The sequence below is a fragment of the Pinus tabuliformis genome, chromosome 3_2 (assembly GCF_031772625.1).
Source record: "Pinus tabuliformis cultivar Carrire ecotype Pingquan chromosome 3_2, CPIR1, whole genome shotgun sequence".
Classification (NCBI taxonomy): Eukaryota; Viridiplantae; Streptophyta; class Pinopsida; order Pinales; family Pinaceae; genus Pinus; species Pinus tabuliformis.
This window is the reverse complement of record NC_142302.1, coordinates 1,249,244,632-1,249,269,189: the sequence shown is the minus strand read 5'-3', so window position 1 is coordinate 1,249,269,189 and position 24,558 is coordinate 1,249,244,632. Positions and strand designations below refer to the sequence as shown.

Here is a 24,558-nt window from a genome sequence, read left to right as displayed (position 1 = left end):
AGAAAAGGAAATGGAAACTAACTGGCTATCACAATAGTGGAAGCAGAATCAGAAAGAATTTGTTTTGTTTCATTGGACTTTAAACATTTGGATGTCTGTGATAATTAAGCTTAGCATCCAGCATAGCTATAAGTGATGGCCAATCTTTGCTTCTTGGACTTGTCTTGCCTACATGATTTGACTTCCTGGATATTGCCTCTTGTTGATGGAGATCTGGATAAGCAGAGGAGTGTTCTCTCTATTTGGAACCCTCCACCCAATGCAATCTCTCTTTCAAGATGTGAGCAGTAGCTCTGGAAAACACTAACAGTCACCTGCAATCGGAATCGCTGCATGAAAAGAAATTCAATCTCTAGACTGTTGATTTCTTCAGTTGTTAAGCTTCCCACTTTTGCATGGTATGCATTCCTGTAATGTCTGCATCCATGGCATAAAAGAATCTTAGCAACTTAACTCAAAAACCTGTTAAGAAAAAGTTAACAATATAATTTGCGCAAAAATGTTTCTATAGTTCAGCTGACTCTCTGCTATCAATGCTGTCTCTCTGTTATCAATATAATTTTCCTCAATACTGTCACTCTGTTATCAATATCAGGTCAGATTAATTTTTAGAGATCAAATATTTTATCATCTTTTCTCAAAATTATTTTCCTTGTGTCACAAACATCCATCCTTTTAAATCTTTTAAACAAGTAACCCATCTTATATAATAAGCAAATGATGGTTGGAGTGTCCAAAAACTTGAAAACAGTTTATCTCCAAAAACCCTCGTAGCGTTGGCAAGCCTATAATAACTATCTATATTATTGACTTCTGAAACACACTTAATGCCTTAAATGCATAATTACTTGTTTAGAAGGCAATCTGAACAGTAAACGATTTAAAATCTTCTTATTTAAACTGAACAAAGAACTTACAAGTCATCAAGAAACTTAGTAGCAACCATGACACTGGTGATGAGAAGCCTGTGCACATTAAGTGATGTTAAGCGAAACCCGGGATGGTTGAGCATAAGGCAATCTATATAAGCATAAGCTACAACGAACACAGAAGGGCTGCAGTGTGCATATTTGAAGATCCTTTCCAAATACCTCTGTATGCTCATGGCAGGTATTTGACTTGCAGAAAAAACACAGAGGTCTTCTCTTGAGAATTTCCTAATCCCTGAAGAAAATAACAGCTTCTCATTTCTGGCCACTATCCTTTCAAGCAGAGAAGCCAGTACAGAAAGAATCAGGGGGCTTCACCCATCCTCACCCTCTGAACTGTATGTCGGGAATTTCTGGTTATTCCAAACAAAATACAGTGGAAAAATCCTCTGTTTCCACTGTTGGGAATTTTCTGATAAATTTCGAAACAAAGAAATATGAACAGAGAGTAATACTCTGTTTTCGGGATTTATGATAATTCAAAAACACAAGAACAGAGCATAAAATAATACTCTACTTTGCCTCAGGATCAAAAATTGATCAAAATAATACTCTGTTTTAATATAGCGAAAACAAAAAAAAAATCGCTTTGCTGTAACTGGTGTTGCAGCAACGCAGTTGCTGTTCGTGGTGTTGCAGCAACGTAATTTTTTTGACGTCAAGTATTTTTTGAGTTACGGTGTAACAGCAACGGTGATTTGACGCAATAACTTTTGGTGTAACAGCAACGAAGATTTTTTACGTCAAGCCTATTTTTGACTTACGGTGTAACAGCAACGCTCAAAATGAAACTTCTATTTATAAAAATAAACTAACTGATAAAACTAAGTCTTCCTCACATAGAGGGATCTTCATAAAAGATTATGCTTAAGAGCATCTTCCTCTTGACAGAGGGATTACAGCAGGAACGTTTCAGTTCCACAAACCAGCTATCTCAGAAAATTACAATTTCAGCACTGCTGTGCAATACAAAAAAAAACTCTCAATCTGTTTCCTCTGTTTTCTACTTCTATTTCTATTTCTCTTTATAGTTCGGGAAAGGGTCATCACTGCTTTAACTTGTTGATGAAGTCTCTGCTGCTCATGATTAACAGATTTGATCTTTTGCTGTATTTCTTGAGTCGATGGTGATGAAATCTATGACTGATAAATGCTGCGTCAACTCGAGGCTGGTTCTTTTCTCTTTCAGCCATTCTGCTCATTAATATGGTTGTTGAGAAGTAATGATGTAGTGTTGTATCTGATCTTCATCCTTCGAGAACTCAAAAATAATTAAAGAGTGAAAAGATGGTAATGGCGGTGGCTTAAAAGATCAGGAATAAATGTGGGCGCCGGATCAGGACAAATAAGTAAAGTAGTTGCTGTTGTTCTATTCACTGCAGTTGAAATTATAATTTCAACACTCCCCTTTAATTTCAACTGCTGGGTTATCAGTCATACCCAGAAGTTTCCTTAAAAACTCAAAACTTTTCTGGTCCAATGGCTTTGTCAGAATATCTGCAACCTGTTCCTGAGTCCTGCAGTGTTGTAAAACGATTTCTCCATTGTTCACCAATTCTCTGATGTAGTGAAACTTTGTGTCTATGTGTTTTGTTCTCTTGTGGAATACAGAGTTCTTGGATAATGCAATAGTTGAACTATTGTCACAAAAAATAATTGTTGTTGTTGCCTGCTCCTGGCATAGACTTCTCAACATTCTCCTCATCCAAACTACTTGACACGCTGCTGCTGTAGCTGCCACGTACTCTGCTTCTGCTGTAGACAATGCCACAATTGGCTGTTTCTTGGAAGCCCATGAAATGGCTCCTGAACCTATGTGAAAAATGTAACCAGATGTGCTTTTCCGGTCATCTACACTTCCAGCCCAATCACTATCTGTATATCCAACTAAATCTGAACATTCTGAAACAGTATAAAATATGCCATACCTTTTTGTACCTTTAACATACCTCAGAATTCTCTTTGCTGCCTGCCAATGTGTTTCTTTTGGCTTCTCCATGAATCTGGAAATTAAACTAACAACATACATTATGTCTGGCCTAGTTGCAGTTAAATACATAAGGCTGCCAACTATGCTCTTGTACACACTAGGGTCAAAATCTTTGCTGTTGTCCTCTTTGCTGAGTTTTAATCCCATCACTGTGGGAGTGTTTGCTTCCTTGCTGTCCTGCATGTTAAATCTGCTCAACACTTCATTTACATATTTTGCCTGTGAAATAAAAATTCCATTTTTATTTTGATCTACTTCTATTCCTAAGAAGTATCTCAGCAAACCCATGTCAGTCATCTCAAATTCTTCTTTCATGACTGATTTGAAATTTTCAATGAGGTAGTCATCATTACCTGTAAAAATCACATCATCAACATATAACACAACAATTAAAATTTTACAGTCCTTTTCTTTGATGTAAACAGTGGGTTCTCCCTCACACTTCTCAAATCCGTTCTCCAGTAGATAGGAATCTATCCTACTGTACCACGCTCTTGGTGCTTGCTTCAGCCCATAAAGAGCTTTCTTCAATCTGCAAACTTTGTGCTCTTGGCCTTTCTTCTCATAGCCTAGAGGTTGCTCAATGTAAACCTCTTCCATTAATACTCCATTCAAGAATGCTGACTTCACGTCCATTTGGTAAACTTTCCATTTGTTTTGTGCTGCTATGGACAACACTGCTCTCACGGTTTCCATTCTTGCAACCGGTGCGAAAGTCTCCTCATAATCTCTTCCATACTGCTGCTTGTATCCCTTGACAACAAGTCTTGCCTTGTGCCTTTCTATCTTGCCTTCAGCATTACTCTTGGTCTTGTAGACCCATTTAACTCCAATGACTTCTTTACCTTTTGGTAGATCAACTAAATCCCATGTCTTATTTCTTTCTATGGCATTCATCTCCTCATCCATAGCTTCTATCCATTTCTTATCTTTAATTGCTTCTTCGAAATGAACAGGGTCATCAACACTACAATACAAAGCAAACAAAGAATTCATTCCTTCATCATAAATATCACTTAAATTTCTGAATTTCTTACCTCTTTCATTTGGTGTGCAAGTGCTTGTAGATGCACTTGAATTTCCTCCTTGTGGTGTGCTTGGAGAAGCACTCTCATTTCTCCTCAAGGGTGTCTCTTGTTGTTTTGGTGTTGATGTTGTTGTTTGGGGATGTGTTTCATCCAACTCATCATCTTCATCATTATGAGACAAACAGTTTTTAACATTAACTGTTTTCTCTATGCTTCCATCCCAAGCTTCCTCCTCAATAAATTGAACATCTCTGCTCACAAAAAACTTCTTGGTGGATGGGATATATAACCTGTAAGCTTTGGATTCCTCACTGTATCCAATGAAAATACATTTCTCCCCTTTGCTGTCTAATTTCTTCCTTAGCTGATCTGGAATGTGTGCGTAAGTCACACAACCAAAAGCTTTCATGTGGGTGACTCCTTGCTTTCTCCCACTCCATGCTTCTTCTGGCACTTTATTCATTACTGCGTTTATAGGACACTTATGCAAAATATATACTGCACAGTGTACAGCTTCAGCCCAATAATCATTAGGCAAATGCTTTGCCTTCAACATGCTCCTCGCCATATCCATGATTGTTCTGTTTTTCCTTTCAGCAACTCCATTTTGCTGCGGGGTGTACCTTGCTGTAAATTGCTTATGAATTCCATTTTCTATGAAAAAACGTAAAAATTCTTTGGAAATATACTCACCTCCTCTGTCAGTTCTCAAAACCTTGATACGCAGCCCACTTTGATTTTCTACAAGTGCTTTGAAATTTTGAAATTTTTCAAACACTTCACTCTTATTCTTCAGAAAATAAACCCGTCTTTCTGGTAAAGTCATCAATAAATGTTAGAAAATATTGGCTCCCTGCAAGTGATGGAGCTTGCATCGGTCCACATAAATCTAAGTGGATAATTTCTAAGGGTGCTTTTGCCCTTATGCTTTTTCCGGTTGGAAAACTTTCTCTATGTTGTTTCCCCAATATACAACCTTCACAAAGGCTGTCTGGTTTTTCTATCAATGGTAATCCTCTTACCATTCCTTTTCTACTCAATAAATTAAGACCTCCAAAGTTGAGATGTCCAAATCTCAAATGCCACAACCAATTTTCATCCTTTGGTATGCTTTGGAGAGCCTCTTGTGTCACTGCTGCAATTACTTCTTTATTTTTCAAATATGCCCTTATTCTGAGAGGGAACATCCTGTTCCTTGTCATCTTCACTTCAGCAATACAACGTTTGCTAGGTAATCTATCCATGATGGTGCATACATCATTCTCAAAGAAAACATTGTAACCCTTTTGAACAAGCTGTCCAATACTCAAGAGATTACACTTCATTCCGGGAACATAATAAACATCTGCTATGGTTTTCTTTTCACCTTTTTTTGTAAATATTTTAACTTCTCCTTTTCCCATAACAGAAATTTTACTATCAGTCCCAAGTGTGACTTGTGACTGCACACTCTAATCTAAAGCAGAAAACAGGGCTATGTTTCATGTCATATGGTTGCTGCAACCAGAATCTAGAAACCATATATCCTCACTGTTTGTTTCAGCCATATTACAAACTAACAATACATTATCTTGACTAATATTTTCTCTAGTGATATTTGCACTAGATCTATTACTCATATCATGCTGCTTCTTCCTACATTCATTTGCATAGTGCCCATATTTTTTACAATAATAACATTGGACATTGGATTTTTCATACCTTTGTCCTTGAGCATGATGATGTCCACTTTGTTGGCTGCTGCCATGGCCTTGGTTTTGATTTGAATTGCTGCCTCTTCCTTGAATGTTTGTTGTACTGTTTCTTCCACCTCTGTATTGGCTTCTCCCTCTTCCTCTCTTGTTTCCTCTACCTTGACCTCTTCCTCTTCCAAATGACATCTGGGTCTTGAAGGCTTGCTCCAGAGATGAGTTTTCATTTCTACTCAACCTCTGCTCATGTGTTATTAGTGATGCATGAAGTTCATCAACTGAAAAATTTGAGAGATCCTTTGCCTCTTCTATGGTGGTAACAATCACATCAAACTTTGAGGGTAGGCACCTCAATAGTTTCTCCACAGTCCTTCTTTCTTCAAGAGTTTCTCCATGAGACCTTATCTGTGTGACCAAACCAATTGCTTGTGTGAAGAATGAGTCAATATTGTCTGACTCCTTCATACGCAGGTTCTCAAAATCTTTCCTCAGCAACTGTAGTTTTGTTGTCTTCACTCTCTCCATACCTTGATAGGCTGTCTTGAGAGTTTGCCATGCTTCTCTAGATGTCTTGGCTGCTGCTATCCTTGGAAACACACTCTCATGCACTGCTTGATATAAGAATACAAGGGCTTTTGAGTCATTCTTTTTATTGCTCTTCAACAACTCTTTCTCTGCCTAAGTTAATCCAATAAACTCTTCTTCATTTGCTGGCTCTTCAAATCCATATTCAACAAGTTCCCATAAATCTTGTGAGGCAAACAGGGCTCTCATGGTTATTGCCCAGTAGTCATAGTTTTTCCCATTGAACTGTGGAAGCTGGGTATTAAACATACCCACGCTGGTGCTGGCCATTCTTTCAATACTTGACTGTGTAAAAAAAATTCACTTAACTGTTTTCAGCAGCTACACAAAAAACTAATCTGAAAAATACCTTGACAGCGTTTTCGCTCTGCTGGATAATTTGCTGCAGCAAGAAATCTTCTTTCAGCTTCTTTGATGTCTTCAAAGAGCCTGGACAAGCTCTGATACCATGTCGAGAATTTCTGGTTATTCCAAACAAAATACAGTGGAAAAATCCTATGTTTCCACTGTTGGGAATTTTCTGATAAATTCTGAAACAAAGAAATATGAACAGAGAGTAATACTCTGTTTTTGGGATTTCTGATAATTCAAAAACACAAGAACAGAGCATAAAATAATACTCTACTTTGCCTCAGGATCAAAAATTGATCAAAACAATACTCTGTTTTAATATAGCGAAAACAAAAAAAAAATCGCTTTGTTGTAACTGGTGTTGCAGCAACGCAGTTGCTGTTCGTGGTGTTGCAGCAACGTAATTTTTTTGACGTCAAGTATTTTTTGAGTTACGGTGTAACAGCAATGGTGATTTGACGCAATAACTTTTGGTGTAATAGCAACGAAGATTTTTGACGTCAAGCCTATATTTGACTTACGGTGTAACAACAACACTCAAAATGAAACTTCTATTTATAAAAATAAACTAACTGATAAAACTAAGTCTTCCTCACATAGAGGGATCTTCATAAAAGATTATGCTTAAGAGCATCTTCCTCTTGACAGAGGGATTACAGCAGGAACGTTTCAGTTCCACAAACCAGCTATCTGAGAAAATTACAATTTCAGCACTGCTGTGCAATACAAAAAAAACTCTCAATCTGTTTCCTCTGTTTTCTACTTCTATTTCTATTTCTCTTTATAGTTCGAGAAAGGGTCATCACCGCTTTAACTTGCTGATGAAGTCTCTACTGCTCATGATTAACAGATTTGGTCTTTTGCTGTATTTCTTGAGTCGGTGGTGATGAAATCTATGACTGATAAATGCTGCGTCGGCTCGAGGCTGGTTCTTTTCTCTTTCAGCCGTTCTGCTCATTAATATGGTTGTTGAGAAGTAATGATGTAGTGTTGTATCTGATCTTCATCTTTCGGGAACTCAAAAATAATTAAAGAGTGAAAAGATGGTAATGGCGGTGGCTTAAAAGATCAGGAATAAATGTGGGCGCTGGATCATGACAAATAAGTAAAGTAGCTGCTGCTGTTCTATTCACTGCAGTTGAAATTATAATTTCAACAGTATAGATCATAAGGACAGACAGAAGACAGCTCTGACTTTGAACAGGTTTCTATCATATCTGAAGCCATTTGGGTTTTTTTCAGAAGTTTCAATCAATGCAAAAAAAACAGTAGACCCTAAACAAGGGTTGTTTCTGATGAATTGAGAATGAACTAGGGAAGCCAATTATGGTGGGAGGAAGAGAAGGTGTGGAAGGAGTATTTATAGGTAGCTAAGAAGCGTAATGGGTAATTGGAGAGATAATGAATGGTGGGGTTAGGGGTTAAATTTGATGCCCGTATACCTGTATTTGGCTTTTTTACCCGTAAAATACGTTTTAGTTTCAAATCTCCACATCATCTGTAACTTGCCATTCATTTTTACAAACGTCAATATGAAGGGCATATTTAAAAATTAAAAGTTTAAAAAAAAAATTATAAATTATATATATATATATATATATATATATATATATGTTTAACCTTGCCCATATACCCGTATTTGGCTTTTTTACCCGTAAAATACGTTTTAGTTTCAAATCTCCACGTCATGTGTAACTTGCCATTCATTTTTAAAAACATCAATATGACGGGCATGTTTAAAAATTAAAAGTTTAAAAAAAAAAATTATAAATTATATATATATGTTTAACCTTACGTTATATATTTTTTATACCTTATAATCTCCGGCCGGGGCAACTTGCAAGTTTAGCGTTTAGTGACAAAGGACAGTGATCGGATAGCTATCAGATTTGCGGATTTTCGCATTCAATTCGCATTCAATTGCCTTCGGGTTTAGCACTTGAGCATTTAGAGAGAAACTTACCAGTTACCAACTTACCACCCCTAAACTTTAATGTGTACAAGATTCCATTAATGAGTCTTGTCGCGGGGAAATAATCCATCGCTTAAAGCTTTATCGTCAACTATACTTTTGTGCCAGAGACGCTACACACAGTTAAAACCAACATCAACCCCAACAGAGTTCTCGTCGTGTGTCTGGTGCGATTTCTGTTGAGTTTTCAGCGTCTGTCATCAGTTTATATACATTGCCGTGGCGGAAGAGCAGTGCCCAACTTAAATTTTGGGTTGTCAAGTTTTTTTGAAATCCATCCCCCTCTCTCTGTACAAATAACAATTACACTATTATAGCTGGTAATTTTTTGAAGTGATTCATGGATGATATAATTGTGTGGTGCCACATTTTATTTTTTTGGATGTGCTTTGCTTTAATTCCAATAGATGAGCGTCGCTCTTTCAGTGTCTCCGTCTGTCTCGTATTTTTGAGGCGCTAAAGGAATTTGTTATCCTCTGCAATTACTCCCTTGGATGAGTGTCTTTGTGAAGGTTAGCTTATCTGGTGTTGTTGTCCGTCTGCTTTTAGTGTAATATTAGTCCCTGATTTTTTTCAGTTTCTTTCTAGTTGGCCATGAATGCAATCTTCTGTTTCAAAATTCCAAAATTGTAAATAGGACAATGACAGAATGCTGAATCAATTAATATGTTGTTGAATTCTGAATGTGTTTAGAATAGAAGTGGTATTTAATTAGTCGTATATTGATAGGGCGATGAAAAATTTTAGGGCTATGTTTGGTAGGATGAAGGAAAATTTTAAGGTTAAATTTAGTTTATGTTTAAATTAAATTTAATCTTTTAATCGGAAGAGTTATGTCTAAACTAAATCTGGAAGAATTATGTCTAAACCAAATCTAAAAGAGTATTTGTATAATTGTATTATATATTTAATCTTTTAATTGGAAGAGTTATGTCTAAACTAAATCTGGAAGAATTATGTCTAAACCAAATCTAAAAGAGTATTTGTATAATTGTATTATATAATGTTGTGCTTGGTTTTTAACAAATATATTTAGAATTACAGAGTTAATTCATCAAAAATTTTCAATAGTTTTTTCTTTTCCAATTATCTGTGTAACAAAAAGAGAGGTTTTGTAAGACAACACTTTACAAAACTTCCCTAACAAAACAAAAAATTTACAACACATAAAACTATTAGGGATTTTTTTTAATAAACTTTATTTGTCAATAGAGAATTATAGCAAGCCTGATTTAGTAATTAATAGTCACTTATCTTCAATTTACACCTTTCCTCAACATACTTGTTTTCCTGGGTTGAAGCCTCTTAGTACATGTAAATATGCTTTGGATGGGATATCTTTGCAATTTTCCAGATTATTTTCTGGATGTTTTTCATAGATTTCTCTTTTGGAAGAGAACCTTTGACCAGATGATGCAGGATTAGGAGAGAATCTCTCATGACCACAAGTGTGACAGCTTGTTGTTCTTTGACTAACAAAAGTCCCCTGTAGAGACAATATATCTCTGTTTGATTATTTGTTATATGACCTAGATCCCATGAGTACTTGAACCGTAGAGCCATACAGTACCCCTCTCCCTCCTGCCCCCTACATTTTATAAAATATGTTAATGTAATAAACATGTTATATTGTTTAATTTTACTTCAAATTTGATGCTTTACATTTCTTACTTAAATGTTTTATATTTTTTAAAAAGTTTTTAATTGTAAAAATTAGTGTTGTTGTTGTTGTTGTTGTTTTTGTACATGCTTGTTAAATTGTTAAACTTTTTGTGAAATTTGATGAGTTAGATTTCTCACTATAATAAATTGTATATGTAAAAGTTTGTTATATCAATTCATGTAAAAGTTTGTTATATCATTTTTGATGAATTGGATAAATGTCTTTGTAACAGCTCTGTTATATTGTTTAGTTTTGGATTTTTGTTGTAAAATTTCATTTGTTGGATTAGTTAATTGAATTTGTTAAAGATGTATTTTTATAATTTTATTAAATGATTTATTTAGATTTATTTTTAGCGTTTGGGATTTTCAGCAGCGTACCAATATGCTTATGATTAAAGAAGCTCTTTGTCTTTATGGTGTGGTAATAGAAACCGCGGGTATGAGAAATTGGAGTCGAACCCTTGATCACATTGTTAAAACCCTCAATCACGTGCCTTAATCGACATGGGTAGGATCTTTATCATGTGAATATCCTTATGGTTGTATAGAACTAACCTAAATAGTGGCCCCAGTCGCGCCCCACGAGGGGCGCGTTCCATTCTTTATTCATATATTTCAGTTGGCATCCACCAGGCTTTTTTACTGAAGTAAAAATAATAATAATTCTATGAAATTATCCCAAAACACTTCAGAAAAACTCTAGCGTTTCACGAACCACAATTATTGTAATGTGAAAAGTTTATTCCATTGAGAACCAACTACCCCTTAATCAACAATGCACATCATTATATTTATTTATTTTTATAAATAAATGCACATCATTATATTGATTTATTTTTATAAATGTGACCAAACGTTTTATTAATATTCAAGATAAAACCAACTTATAATTGATATTCTTTGAAACTGTTTGTGGACCTGGTCTATCCTATCAGAACTTACTGACATTGCAAGCACAAAAAGGACTACCAATTTGGCCTCCAAAAAAAAGACAAACGGTTATGTTAAAGTGAACAAGTAACGTCGAGAACCAACAAACCTACAACAAAAACCATAGCCATTATGCAGCTGATAAGAGAAAACAAAAGATTCTATAACAAAAGAAGCAAGACAACATGATAGCAATTCCGGAGAACGTAAGGTCAGATAAAGGCCTTAATCAACAATACACATAATTATATCTAACAATAATGTCAGTGACGTGTTTGGGAAGCCGATTTCTGTGCCAAGAACGTGGCCAGCTGTCTGAAATATCTTTCGTCGCTAGCATATTTTTGATTTTCCTGATATTTCCAATTTCTTCCCATTTTCAGGTAGCTGATTTGTCTTATAATTTCAGAGTTTTAACGTCCAAGTTTATTCTGGCCACCGTGGAAGTTTCAGTGCTTATCTGTGAAAGCTACTCTTGAGAAAATATTAAATACTATAAAGAATTAACAGGTATTTTTTTATAAATTATAAAGAATAAATAGGTATATTTTCTGGTTAATATCATTTCTTGTATCACTGCAAGATTATTTTTTTAATATGGTTTTAGTTGATGAAATGAAATTCATATATACTAAATACTTTATTTTTATTATATAGGTATTATATATCAAAAATGTCTTCAAAAAAAGGGAATCAACTTTCTATCAAAAAATTCTTTGGATGGTCTAATACATCTCAAGCTTCATTGCCTGATAAAGAAGATCATGATTTTGATCTAAATGAAGATTTAGATGTCTTGGGGCATAATGAAGAATATGATATCTTGGAGCATAATGAAAAAAGTGATGAAGAATTTCACCACGGAGAACCTAGCACCCAAAAGAAAAGAAAAATGAAAGTAAAAAGAGAGTTTCGTGATCAGTGGAAAACTAAGTATAAGTGGTTGAGAGAGGCAAAGCATGAAGGAAAAACAGTTATGAAATGCATATATTGTGAAATGCATAAGGCGATGGGGCCATGGGGAATTGGGACTGGTTGCTCTACAGTGCACCATGATTCTATAATTGTTCATGCTAATTCAAGCATTCATAAACTCTCACAGGCAAAGTGGATATGTGGAAATGAGAAGAAGGCGAAGTCTATTACAAAACACATTGCATGCATTGATGATATGAACAAAGAAAGGGTCATCACTACTATGAAATTAGTATATTGGATAGTGCAAGAGGATCTACCACTCTCTTTGTTTGTTTACAATGTCTTTACACACGCCAAATATGCCAAAGAAGAAAGAGTACACATCATATACAAATCACATGGCTGCAAAAGAATTCATTTTTGCTATATCTTAGTACCTTGAAGAGCTACAAACTTCCAAAATGCTAGATAGCCCTTTTTTTCATTGATGTTAGATGAAAGTACAGACCGTAGTTTATAAAAACATCTTCTGGTTTATGCCACGTTTTTAAACTCAAAAGGATTGGGTCCTCCAATTTCACAGTTTTTAAAGCTCATAAATGTTTGCAATGGAAGAGGGAAAACAACTTACGATGCAATCAAACATTTAATGGAATCAAGGGGCCTTTCAACAGAAAGATTGATAGGAGTTTCCATAGATGGCGCTTCTTCAATGGTTGGTAATGAAAATGGTTTTATCACTTTCTTGAAGAAAGATGTACCTAATCTTGTAGGTGTTCATTGCATTTCTCATCGTGAAGCCTTAGCTGCATCAGATGCTTCAAAAAAAATACCTGAATTATTATTTTTTGAGAAATTAGCAAATAAGGTATATTCTTGGCTGCAAAATTCTATGAAAAGAAATAGTCAACTTATTGCTCTACAGGAACTTATGCAACTTGAAACTCTTCAAGCTCTTCAAATCCATGGAGTTAGATGGCTTTCAAGGGGACAAGTCATTGAAAGACTTGTTGCACTTATGCCTCCCATATTAACATTGTGGAAAAATGAAAGAAAAGACTCATGGTATGATAAGGCAAGAATCTTTTCAGTACAATTTTGTTTACATATGCTTGCAGATATAATGTGTGAATTAAACAAGTTGAACAAGCAATTCCAAGAAGAGTACTGATCCAGGTGGATATTGGTGGCCACCTACCAAGTCCACCTAGACCCCCACCATTGTTTCTCTCAGCATTTTCAGTTTCCTTAATTGTAGCACAACTTACTATTTTTAGCAGTTTTTCGGGTCCTGAACTTCCTGAGCCGTTTTGAGGCCCTAAATGACAATTTTTGGGAAATCTGGGGTAACATGGGTCCATGGACCCATGTTGCCTCCCAAAGTGGCAGTGCTCGGATAGATCTTTCTAATGAGCTATTGTACGCGTCAAACGGAGATCGTATGCCAAAGTTACGAACCTAGGAAGTTGGTGTACCAATTTACCCAAACGGGGCCCACAGTTTGGCGTTTCATCTTCTAGGGTTAGGTTTTGGAATGTTAAAGGTTTTCCATTGTTTCTCAACAATAAATAGGCCTTCGAGCTTCATTGTAACACAGTTCAGAGGCATGTAGCCACCACATCTCTTCTCAGAGATAAGCTACCATCGCCCTAGCTGGTTTATTTCCATTTCTAGTTGTAAGCATATTTCAGTATTCTCCATTAATGAAATGAAGTATTATTTCCGCTGCATCTTCGTGTATATGGTAATCTCTGTAATCTGTTGCGTTCCTATTTAAATCCGGATCAGTGGTATCAGAGCGGTCTGTTTTTTCTCTGTTTTTCTTTGGATGTCCCCAACAAGGTCGGAATATAAGGAGTTAGGGCTTGAACTGGTCGAACCTTTGCAAGACCAGCCTCGGAAATCCCGACGGCCTCCCATGGCGGATGAGAAGAAAGACGAGGGGGTAGGAGATCCCATCAAAATCTTGCTCGAAGAACCCCTAGAGCGACAACGGAACGCGATGATGGACAGGTTTGCCCAGATCCTTCAGCGGCTACCCAGAAGCGACGCATCGGCTTCCAACAGCTACTCTGGAAATGCCACGCCCTTTAAGGTACAAATTAATTTTGAAATCCCCATATTCAAGGGTCAGATAGACGCAGATGCCGTAGATAAATGGTTAAATCTGCTAGAGGGTTATTTTTATGTTCATGAATTTTCGAGTCGGGAAAAAATTGTTTTCGCTCTTCTCAAAGCAGCCCCCCACATCAAGGACTGGTGGGAAACCTACTGCGAGCAGAAGGATGAAAGTACTGGCTCACTATTTTCAGCCACACCCACCTGGAATTCATTCCGGGATGCCATCAAGGAGCAGTACTACCCTGTCGGAAGCTATGAGGATGAATACATAAAGTGGACCACGCTGCGGTAGGGAAGGGACCAAGACGTGTCGGAGTTCACCAATCTTTTCCATACCCTTCACACAAAGTTGGGTATCAAGGATTCGGAGCAACATTTGATACTCAAATATCGTGGCTGCCTGCACAAGTACATCCAGGAAGAAATACAATTCCTGAACATCTTCTCGCTCGGCGCAGCATACCGATATGCCGTCAAGGTCGAGCAGAAGTTTAAACAAAAGAAGCAAGACTTTGGATCGGCGAATCCAAAGCAGGGGAAAGGTGCCCCTAAATCACAGAACAAAGGACAAAGCCAAGGCGGGACAGCCCAAGACAACCCGCCGAAGCTACAAGCAAAGAACAGCACCGCGAAGCCGAAAAAGGACACGGGAAAATGGTGTGAGTTCCATAAGAGCTCCACCCACAACACAAGTGAGTGTCGGGCCAAGCAGTCACTGGTGGCTGAGCTAAAGGTTTCAGAATCAGATGCATGTTCTGACTCTGAGTCAGAACCTGATAAGGGGAATGACAAAGGGAAGCAGATCATTGATGTGGATCCCAATGCCACTGTTGCTACCGACAAGATCCAGAAAAATGAACCCGAAGATCCAGAGGAGGAGGAGCGTCTCTTCCACTCCCAGATGTGGGTAAAGGGCTCCCCGATACAGTTCATTGTTGATAGCGGGAGTCAAAAGAACCTCATTTCGGCAGAGGTCGTGAAGCGATTGGGCTTACCAACCACAGCACATCCGCAACCATACACCATTGGGTGGCTTCACCAAGGACGAGATCTTCGCGTGAGCCAGCAGTGTCACCTTCCAAACAACATCAAGCCCTTCACGATGAGGTATTGTGTGACATTGCTCCCCTTGAAGTTTGTGATGTATTATTAGGACAGCCATACTTGTGGAAGCGACATGCTGTGTATGAATCAAGGCCCCGTGTTGTTATTATTACATTGGGAAATAAGTTGTACAGGATACCAGAGGTAGCACCACCTACCACCATCTCTTTGATTACTGCAAAACAATGCAGTAAGATCATTTCCAAAACCAGGGAATTTGTTTTCCTGATGATACGCCCTCAAGGAAAGAAGAAGACGGTGGTCGCGGCCTCCAGACGGGGTCCCTCTGCACGACAACTACAGATGGACAAGGTTGTGGAGGAGTACGAGGACATCTTCAACTCCCCTGTAGGGGTTCCTCTGCACTGTCAGGTCAAGCACTCCATCGATCTGACCCCAGGTGCGCCGCTACCCAATGGACCAATTTATCGGCGCTCCGTTCTGGAGAACAATGAAATCAAGAGGCAGATTCAGGAGCTCCTGCAGAAAGGTCACATCCGTCCGAGTTCATCGCCTTGTGGGAGCCCGATCGTGTTGGTACAGAAGAAGGATGGGACGTGGAGACTTTGTATTGACTATCGGGCGCTGAACAAGATCACTGTCCGTAATAGGTACCCGATCCCGTGGATTGATGACTTCCTGGACCAACTAAAGGGGGCGAAGTATTTCAGCAAGATCGATCTGAAGTCAGGATATCACCAGGTACCAATCGAACCCTCTGATGTGTGGAAGACTGCCTTCAAATCCAAGGAGGGCCTTTTCGAATGGTTGGTTATGCCTTTCGGATTGACGAATGCTCCTGCAACCTTCATGAGGCTAATGGATGACATCTTGCGGCCATTCACCAACTCCTTTGTAGTAGTATACTTGGATGACATTCTGATCTTCAGCCAGAGTTGGGAAGAGCACCTCCACCACATCCGATAGGTTCTCCAAACACTACGGCAACACAAGCTATGTGCCAATTTGGAGAAATGCACTTTTGGCATGACCCAGGTTTAGTATCTGGGATACATCATTGATGAACAGGGGGTGCATGTCGATCCAGCCAAGATCCAAGTCATTCGGGATTGGCCATCTCCAACCACTCTAACAGAGCTCCGCAGCTTTCTGGGTCTTGCCAACTTCTACCGCAGGTTCGTGTTGGGGTTTTCTCATATTACTTGGCCCTTGAGTCATGTCACCAAGGGAGGGGCGAAAGCAAAATTCTTTTGGTCTGAATCTCAACAGAAGGCATTCATGGAGTTGAAGGATCGCCTCTGCACGGCACCAGTGGTCGCGTTACCAGATTTACAACAACCATTTGAGGTCGATACAGATGCCTCTAACTATGCTATTGGGGCAGTTCTTACTCAACATGGACATCCAGTGGCATATCACAGTGAAACACTTTCAGACACAGTCCGGAAGTATCCCACTTATGATAAAGAGATGTATTCCATTGTACAGGCCTGCCGACAATGGAAGCATTACATTTTGGGGAAGGAAACGGTCATCCACACAGACCACCGACCCCTGCAGTTCATACAGACCCAAGGGAAATTGCAGAATGATCGTCATCAGAAGTGGTCTACATACCTGCAACAGTTCCACTTGAATATCAAGTATAAGAAGGGCAGCACCAATAATATTGCAGATTGCCTCAGTCGACCACCGATCATGGCATTAACCATCGTGCTCAACTCTTGTAGGCACGAGACTTCTGATTGGCCACTTCTCTACAAAAGCGACCCAGAATTCGGCCACACATACCAGACACTCTTGGAGGGTCGGCATGTTCCAGATTTTCACCTCCAGGATACCCTGTTATGCCACCTGGGTCATCTTTGTGTTCCTTCAAGCAAGCGTGCTAAGATGATTTAGGAAGCACACTACAGTCGGGCTGCTGGGCATTTTGTTGTCGTCGACAGGTTCTCAAAGATGACCATTATGGCGGCTTGCAAGAAGAATATCACAGCAGAAGCCACTACTAAACTCTTCTTTGAACGAGTGTGGGTGCACTTTGGGATCCCACAGTCTATCATCTCAGATCGGGACAGTCGGTTTCTCAGCACATTTTGGTCCAGTCTCTGGTCAATGCTAGATACCAAACTCACGAAGTCCACAGCCTTCCATCCTCAAACTGATGGCCAGACAGAGGTTGTCAATAGGATGATTGTGCACATTCTGCGCATGTATAACTCAAAGCATCCACGCACATGGGACGAGAGCCTCCCCTATGTTTAGCACAGCTACAACCGAGCTCTTCACAGCTCCACTGGCCATAGCCCTTTTCAGGTGGGTTTGGGATTCCAGCCATTATGCCCCATTGATGTGGCCATGCCACTTGCAGCTAATCACATAAATTCAACTCATGTCCAGTCCGAAACAGATAAGGCCACCCGCTTCATTGAGCGCATCCAACATATTCGCCAGCAGGTCCATGACATTATGGAGAAATCAAATGCCAAGTACAAGCAGCGACATGATCAACATCAGGTGCCACACAAGTTTCAGGTGGGTGACAAAGTCTGGTTGCATTTGCAAAAGGAACGCCTTGCTGGAGCCTATCGGAAACTGAGACCACTCCGATATGGTCCTTACACCATTACTAAGGCTATGGGAGACAATTTATTTGAGCTCAGCATTCCCCCATTCCTTGGCCTGCACCCAGTGTTCAATGTGGACCGCCTTCGGCCATACTTTCCACCATTGCTAGACACATCCGACATTGCAGAACAGCTCACACCCACAGAATTAAATCCAGATTGCATGGAACAAGCTGCAACTGATCGGATCATGGACATACAGATCAAGAACACTCGCCAACAGAATATCCAACTGTATCGAGTTGTCAAAGCAGGCCAACTCCTTCAGCAGGGCAAGTGGCTCACCAGGGAACAAGTTCAGCAAAAGTTTCCTCATTTCATGGAGGAACTCAACGCAATGGGGACCATTGCTTCCTAAGGGGGGAGGAATGATCCAGGTGGATCTTGGTGACCACCTGCCAAGTCCACCTGGACCCCCACCATTGTTTCTCTCAACATTTTCAGTTTCCTTAATTGTAGCACAACTTACTATTTTTAGCAGTTTTTCGGGTCCTGAACTTCCGGAGCCGTTTTGAGGCCCTAAACGACGTTTTTTGGGAAATCTGGGGCAACATGGGTCTATAGACCCATGTTGCCTCCCAAAGTGGCAGTGCTCGGATAGATCTTTCTAACGAGCTATTGTACGCGTCAAACGGAGATCGTATGCCAAAGTTACGACCCTGGGAAGTTGGTGTACCAATTTACCCAAACGGGGCCCACAGTTTGGCGTTTCATATTCTAGGGTTAGGTTTTGGAATGTTAAAGGTTTTCCATTGTTTCTCAACAATAAATAGGCCTTCGAGCCTCATTGTAACACAGTTCAGAGGCATGTAGCCACCACATCTCTTCTCAGAGATAAGCCACCATTGCCCTAGCTGGTTTATTTCCATTCCTGGTTGTAAGCATATTTCAGTGTTTTCCATTAATGAAATGAAGTATTATTTCCGCTGCATCTTTGTGTATATGGTTATCTCTGTAATCTGTTGCGTACATGTTTAAATCCGGATCAAGTACATTGATGTCAGCTCTTTAGGGGCAGCCATAGATGTCACGGTAAACACTTTGAAAAGGTGGTTTCTAAGAAGCGACACACTTGCGGATGGCACATGTTATTTATCTAAATTTATAGATGCCTCTAAATTTGGCTTTCTAGAAATTTGTGATAAGGAGGGGCTTGTTCACAAGCATGAATTATGATTTGTAGCAATTCCGCATGCATATGTTGATTGTGTTGATATACAAAAACAATCATGGAAACCGTGTATTGAAGGTTCAATAGAAAGTTGCAAACAACTTGCAAAAGATTATGTTCAAGCTCTCGTAGAGAATTTGAACGGAAGATTCCCTGATCTTGCATTTTTCAATTCAGCAAGATTGTTTAGCCCTTGCCATGATTTAGAGGATGTTCATGGCAGAGAACGGAATTCAAATAGCGGGCTCGAAAAGATTTTTCAACACTTACAACATCCTTATTATCAAAGTGAAGAAAACAAAACTACATTTGATTTTGAGGCTTGTTTGAAAGAGTTGCATCCATTTGTTGACATTCTTTGTGTTAATTGCGAGGGATCATCCATGAAAGATGCATGGAGGATGTTTTAGGTTACAGGATTGCATACAAATTTTCCTCACATGTCAAAATTATGGCAGGCGATACTTACTATTCCTACAGGTACAGTGGCTTGTGAGAGAGGATTCTCAAGACAACATAATAAAAGATGTCCGAAGAACAAAGCTATCATTAGTTGCATTGGATGCCTTGATGCGGGTGTCTCTAACAGGGCTTGATTCATCGATGGTGGAATGGGATAGGGTATTTGACATCTGGAAAGATGCTAAAGAAATGAGAATCTTAAATATTTAAAGTTTTTGCTTTTATTTTTATGTTTGTAATAGTGGTGTTTTGACAATTACCTCTTTTGGTGAAACTGTCCAAAATTTAGTTTGTGTACATGGTGATATTGAATCTACTTTTTGAACATTTACATAGTTCATGCACATTATGTTTTTGGTTTGAAAATTATTTCACAACTATTGTTCTTTTAATGGGATTAACAAGGTAGTGACTCAAAAAGGAAACATGGTATGTGTGAGTGAATTATTTTTGTCAAATTTGTTGCAACAATATTAACATTCATTATTTTCATGTGAAAGTAATTATGAATATATATTTTTTCACTTCATAATATTATTTTTTGTTGTTTTTATATATATTTCCCATCTATTTTATCACTGTTTCTATTTTAAACAAAAAAAACTCGGAACATTTGAACAATCTGGAAAATTTGTAGAAAAATTTGATCAACAGGGCTCAAAACAAAGTGTAGCAATGAGACTTGAATTTAATGGTACAACAAAAAATGGAAAATTTGAACAATTATGAGTACAATTTAAAATTAGATGAAACTTGTACAAATAAATTTTAAAAGTCATATGAACAGTTTAAGAATAAAAACATCATAAAAAAATTTGTTTTGACGGGTAAGGTCCCCTGTCAAATTTAACTGCTGGATGGGGTATTCCCTTTACCAACGCAGGTAACTTTTTAGCGAATCCCTGGGCCAAACATCTCACTGTTCTGATAAATTGGATAGGCGAGCCATATTTCCCAGGCTATCAGGCCATAAATGAATGGCGGGTGTTTATGCCCACCGTTCGATTTCGGATTTAACAAAATCGAACGGTGGGCATAAACACCCGCCGTTCATTTATGGCCCGATAGCATGGGATTTATTGATCCCGATTGGATACTATCACCGACAAACCGTACCAGGGCTTCAATGGCGACCCAATGTGCACGTGAATGGGCGCAAATAAAATCAGTTCATTGCAGTTTCCAAGATTTGAAGGGCTTAAAATATGGAGCTAAAAGCTGCTAGCTGGAGGACCACGGCTACGAAACCCCATACCGGTACGATGTGATCCGTTGGCAACTGCAAAAAAATAAAAATGAGAGTGATTGGGTTCAATTGGAGCAAACAGACGAGAAGGGACGAAAGGAAGAAGGAAGCAGTTGTGAATGTAAAGTAAAACCCCTAATCGTTCCGTCCACGGAGGGCAATTTCGTACTTCAAAGCAGCTGACAACACAGTTGGTGTTGCACATCAGTTTTTAATGAAAGTGCATACATAAATTTGGAGCAGGCGTTTCTGTCTTTTCCATTGGAATTGGGACGATGTAATTTTTGGCAAATTTATGAATATGTTTTTTTTCCAAAAAGAAAAACACATATATAATTATAGTGTGAAGTAGTTACATTTTCATATGATTTTTTTTTTCCATATGCATACGTGTACATATGTCTTTTTACAAATAACTTACAGATGTTTTTTAACCAATAAATCTTTTGTCATGTATTATAATTTTGAAAATAGTTTTTAAATGAGATATTTGAGAGTTTTTGGTTGAAATTTGGTGAAAATTTTTTATGTTGTTTAAATTATTTTTTTTGAGTGTATATATAGATTCAGCACCCTCAAAAAGCTTTGGGACATTTTGATTGTGAAGAGTTCACATATCAAATTTGTAATTTCATTAGATCGAAAAATAAACCAAAAAAAATTCAAAAAAAGTTACATTTAAAGACTACTCAACAAAATACTATTTAGAAGACAGATATCTTTTATCAGAATAGTTTTTTATTCATATTTAGAAGTTTATCATATTAAAAAATATAACAAGGTGAATTTATAAACCAAAAAACCCGTACTCTAACCACAGACAGGATGGACAAAAAAATATATCAGAATTTGATGTTCCTGCAAAACCCGTGTGTAAATTGTTTAATTTTATGAATTTTAATTATTTAAAATGTGATTTCTAATATATAAATAGATTTAGAATCTATAAATTTAAAATGTGATTTCTAATATATAAATAGATTCAGAATTTTGAAAAACTTTTTAAGTGTAAATTATATCACTAAAATTTACAATTTCAATTTTTTATGGTCCAATTTCAATAAAAAAAATAAAAAATAAATAAAAGAGTTTTAAAGAATATAAAATGCTACATATGTCAAATGTTATCACGGTGAAGGAAAGAAAAAAAATAGCCATGTTTTTGGATTGTGCAAAGTGGTTAAGGCATAGAGGCGTTTAAAAAATATTAAAAAAAAACTTAACCAACCATGTTATTGAATGGTAATTTATGACGGGATAGTTTTTTCATTGTTTTTTATTCAAAAAAATATATATATGGGAAACTGAAATCAAAAATATATACATGTATTTTTATGAAATAATTTTTTATTTTATTATATATATATATAATATGGTAATCTATGACGGGATAGTTTTTTCATTGTTCTTTATTCAACGAAAAAAAATATGAGAAACTGAAATCAGTATTTTATATATATATAGATTTTTATTAAATAAATTTTTATTTTATTATATATGTAGAGTTGATATATGATTATTTATAGTTTTAATAAAATATTTTTTATAAATTTAAAAAATATTTCAAATTTTTATATATTAAATGTTTTTTAGTATAATATGTTGGTTGTGAGTGTGTCCAAGTTTAGTGATTAATTCTTACTTTCTAGGTGTTAGTTCTAACTCTCTTATTCTCATGTAAACTTATATATTCTTGATGGATAATAATCAAGGTAGCACGTTCTGCTAGAGACAGTCTTTAGGTGAAGCTCCTCTCCAGTGAGCAACACATTTTGAGGATATATTTTGTTGTTTCTTCCATTTTAACATGGTACCAGAGAATGGATTCAAAGGCCTATGTGTCTTGTGAGGCCGAGTCCTTTGAAGGTGTGATCTGCATTTTTTTTGTTTGGCATCCGATTGTCGCAGGTGAGGATCCAGATCTTTATCGAGAGTGTTGTCGAGAATTATTCGCTGGAAGACCAGATCCCCTCATTGTTGCGCTACCATTAGAAATCAAAACCCTTGCTCGCTCGCTCTCAACGTCTCAGCGTCTTCAACTGCATTGTCGAGATTAGACTAAGCACATCCTCACATTTTTTTTAACGACAGAAAAATTGACATCTTGGTATTTTGCATCTTGTAGTTTCACGATTGTCAATGCCACTGTGTGGGTTGTTAATGTGTGGATCGTGAAACGCGTGCCCAGCCTGCGTGCATGTTGCTCTCTCAACAATCTCCAGGATTAGTGCCTGAGGAATTGAAACCCACTCCAATATGATTGAGACCAACAATTTGTGGAAGCTGGAGGAGTTGTGGCGCACTAGCACGAGCAGTGTGAAGGTTTGTCAAATAGACGCGTTGAACTGATCGGATTTCTTCAACGATCAGCGCGGATCTGAGGCTTGATCACAATGTGATCAACCCTTCCTTATACCATTTTGCATCAGTGCGGTTCATCGGCACGTCTTATTCTCCAAAAATTCGCGCTGGAGATGATGTCACATTGTCTTGAATTTCGATGAATTCATTATACTGTTGATTAATATGCGGAGGTTCTGGAAAATTTGGGTTTGGTGAGGAGGATAGTTGACCTGCGGTGGAGGAGTCACACTTGTGGCTATGTTAGTGGGTGGTTACAACCTTGTAAGCGGTCTGTTTGTGTCTCCTTCACAGCAAGCGAGTAGGGAATTTGTCGTTTGCTTGAGCATAGATCGTCGTTTTCTTGAGCGTGGAATCCATTGGTTTGAACATCGACTACTGTAAAAAGTTATTTGAAGTCCAGTAGAGCGTCGACCAAGGAGTTTGCCTGGTGGTGAGACCTGCTTAGTGGTGAGCATTGGGGGGCCTCTATTGGAGAGAGCTATTTGTTTAAGACTGCGGTTTTTTTGATTGTTGCGCCCATCGTGGGGCCTCTATTGGAGAGAGCTATGTTTTTGAGATCGCTCCTCTCGATCTGGAGATAGATCCATTGCTAATAGATCTGATAATTAAATTCTCTCCTTGATCAATCGCTCGAGGCTAAAGGGATCTTGGAGTAGATTCATAGACCAATCTGTCATGATGAATAATCAAATGGAAGAAGCATACTTGAATGAGAGCAATAAGCTCACTAGATCCAATTATTCTAATTGGAAATTCAATTTGCAGACCTTGCTTGAGGGGAAAAGTGCATGGGTGATTACAAATGGGGATGAATTGAAGCCCACTGCAGCCGAAGGCGCAACAACTATAACAATTCAAGACTAGGAGAAGAGGGAGAACAAAGCGAAAGTGTTGTTGAAATTGTCAGTGAAAGACTGCATTATCCCTCACATCAGAGAGTGTAAATCAGCAAATGACATTTGGACAACTCTCAAGGATTTGTATGAGATAAAGAATACAAATCATTTATTGTTCCTGAAGAGCAAGATTCTCTCCATCAAAATGGAGGAGAGTGAATCAGTCACTGCATTCATCTCTCAGATCAAGGAGTTGAGAAATAAGTTGGCTGATATAGGGGAGACAGTATCGAACACTGATCTCGTCATAGTTACCATGAATGGTATGACTGGCGATTATTAGATGTTTATTACAGGCCTGAATGCAAGGGAGAAAGCCCCCAATTTCGAAGAATTGACAGGGATCTTGATACAAGAGGAAGAGAGGTGGATGACTCTGAAACCCCAGAATTCAGATATAGCATTAATGGCAAAGAAAAAGCCTTTCAGAGGAAAAGAAAGCACAGGACAAAAAGGCGGAGGTACACCACAGAGAAAGCCACCTCAAGGTATGTCTTCGACCAGAAATGATTCAGGGATCAAATGTTTTTACTGTGGTAAATCTGGT

The 24,558-nt window shown here is 38.0% G+C and overlaps 1 pseudogene; it reads right to left on the bottom strand.

The window, feature by feature from the left end:
• Positions 1-79: 79 nt before the first annotated feature.
• Positions 80-24,260, bottom strand: LOC149185262 (cyclin-U2-1 pseudogene; annotated as a pseudogene).
• Positions 24,261-24,558: the final 298 nt, after the last annotated feature.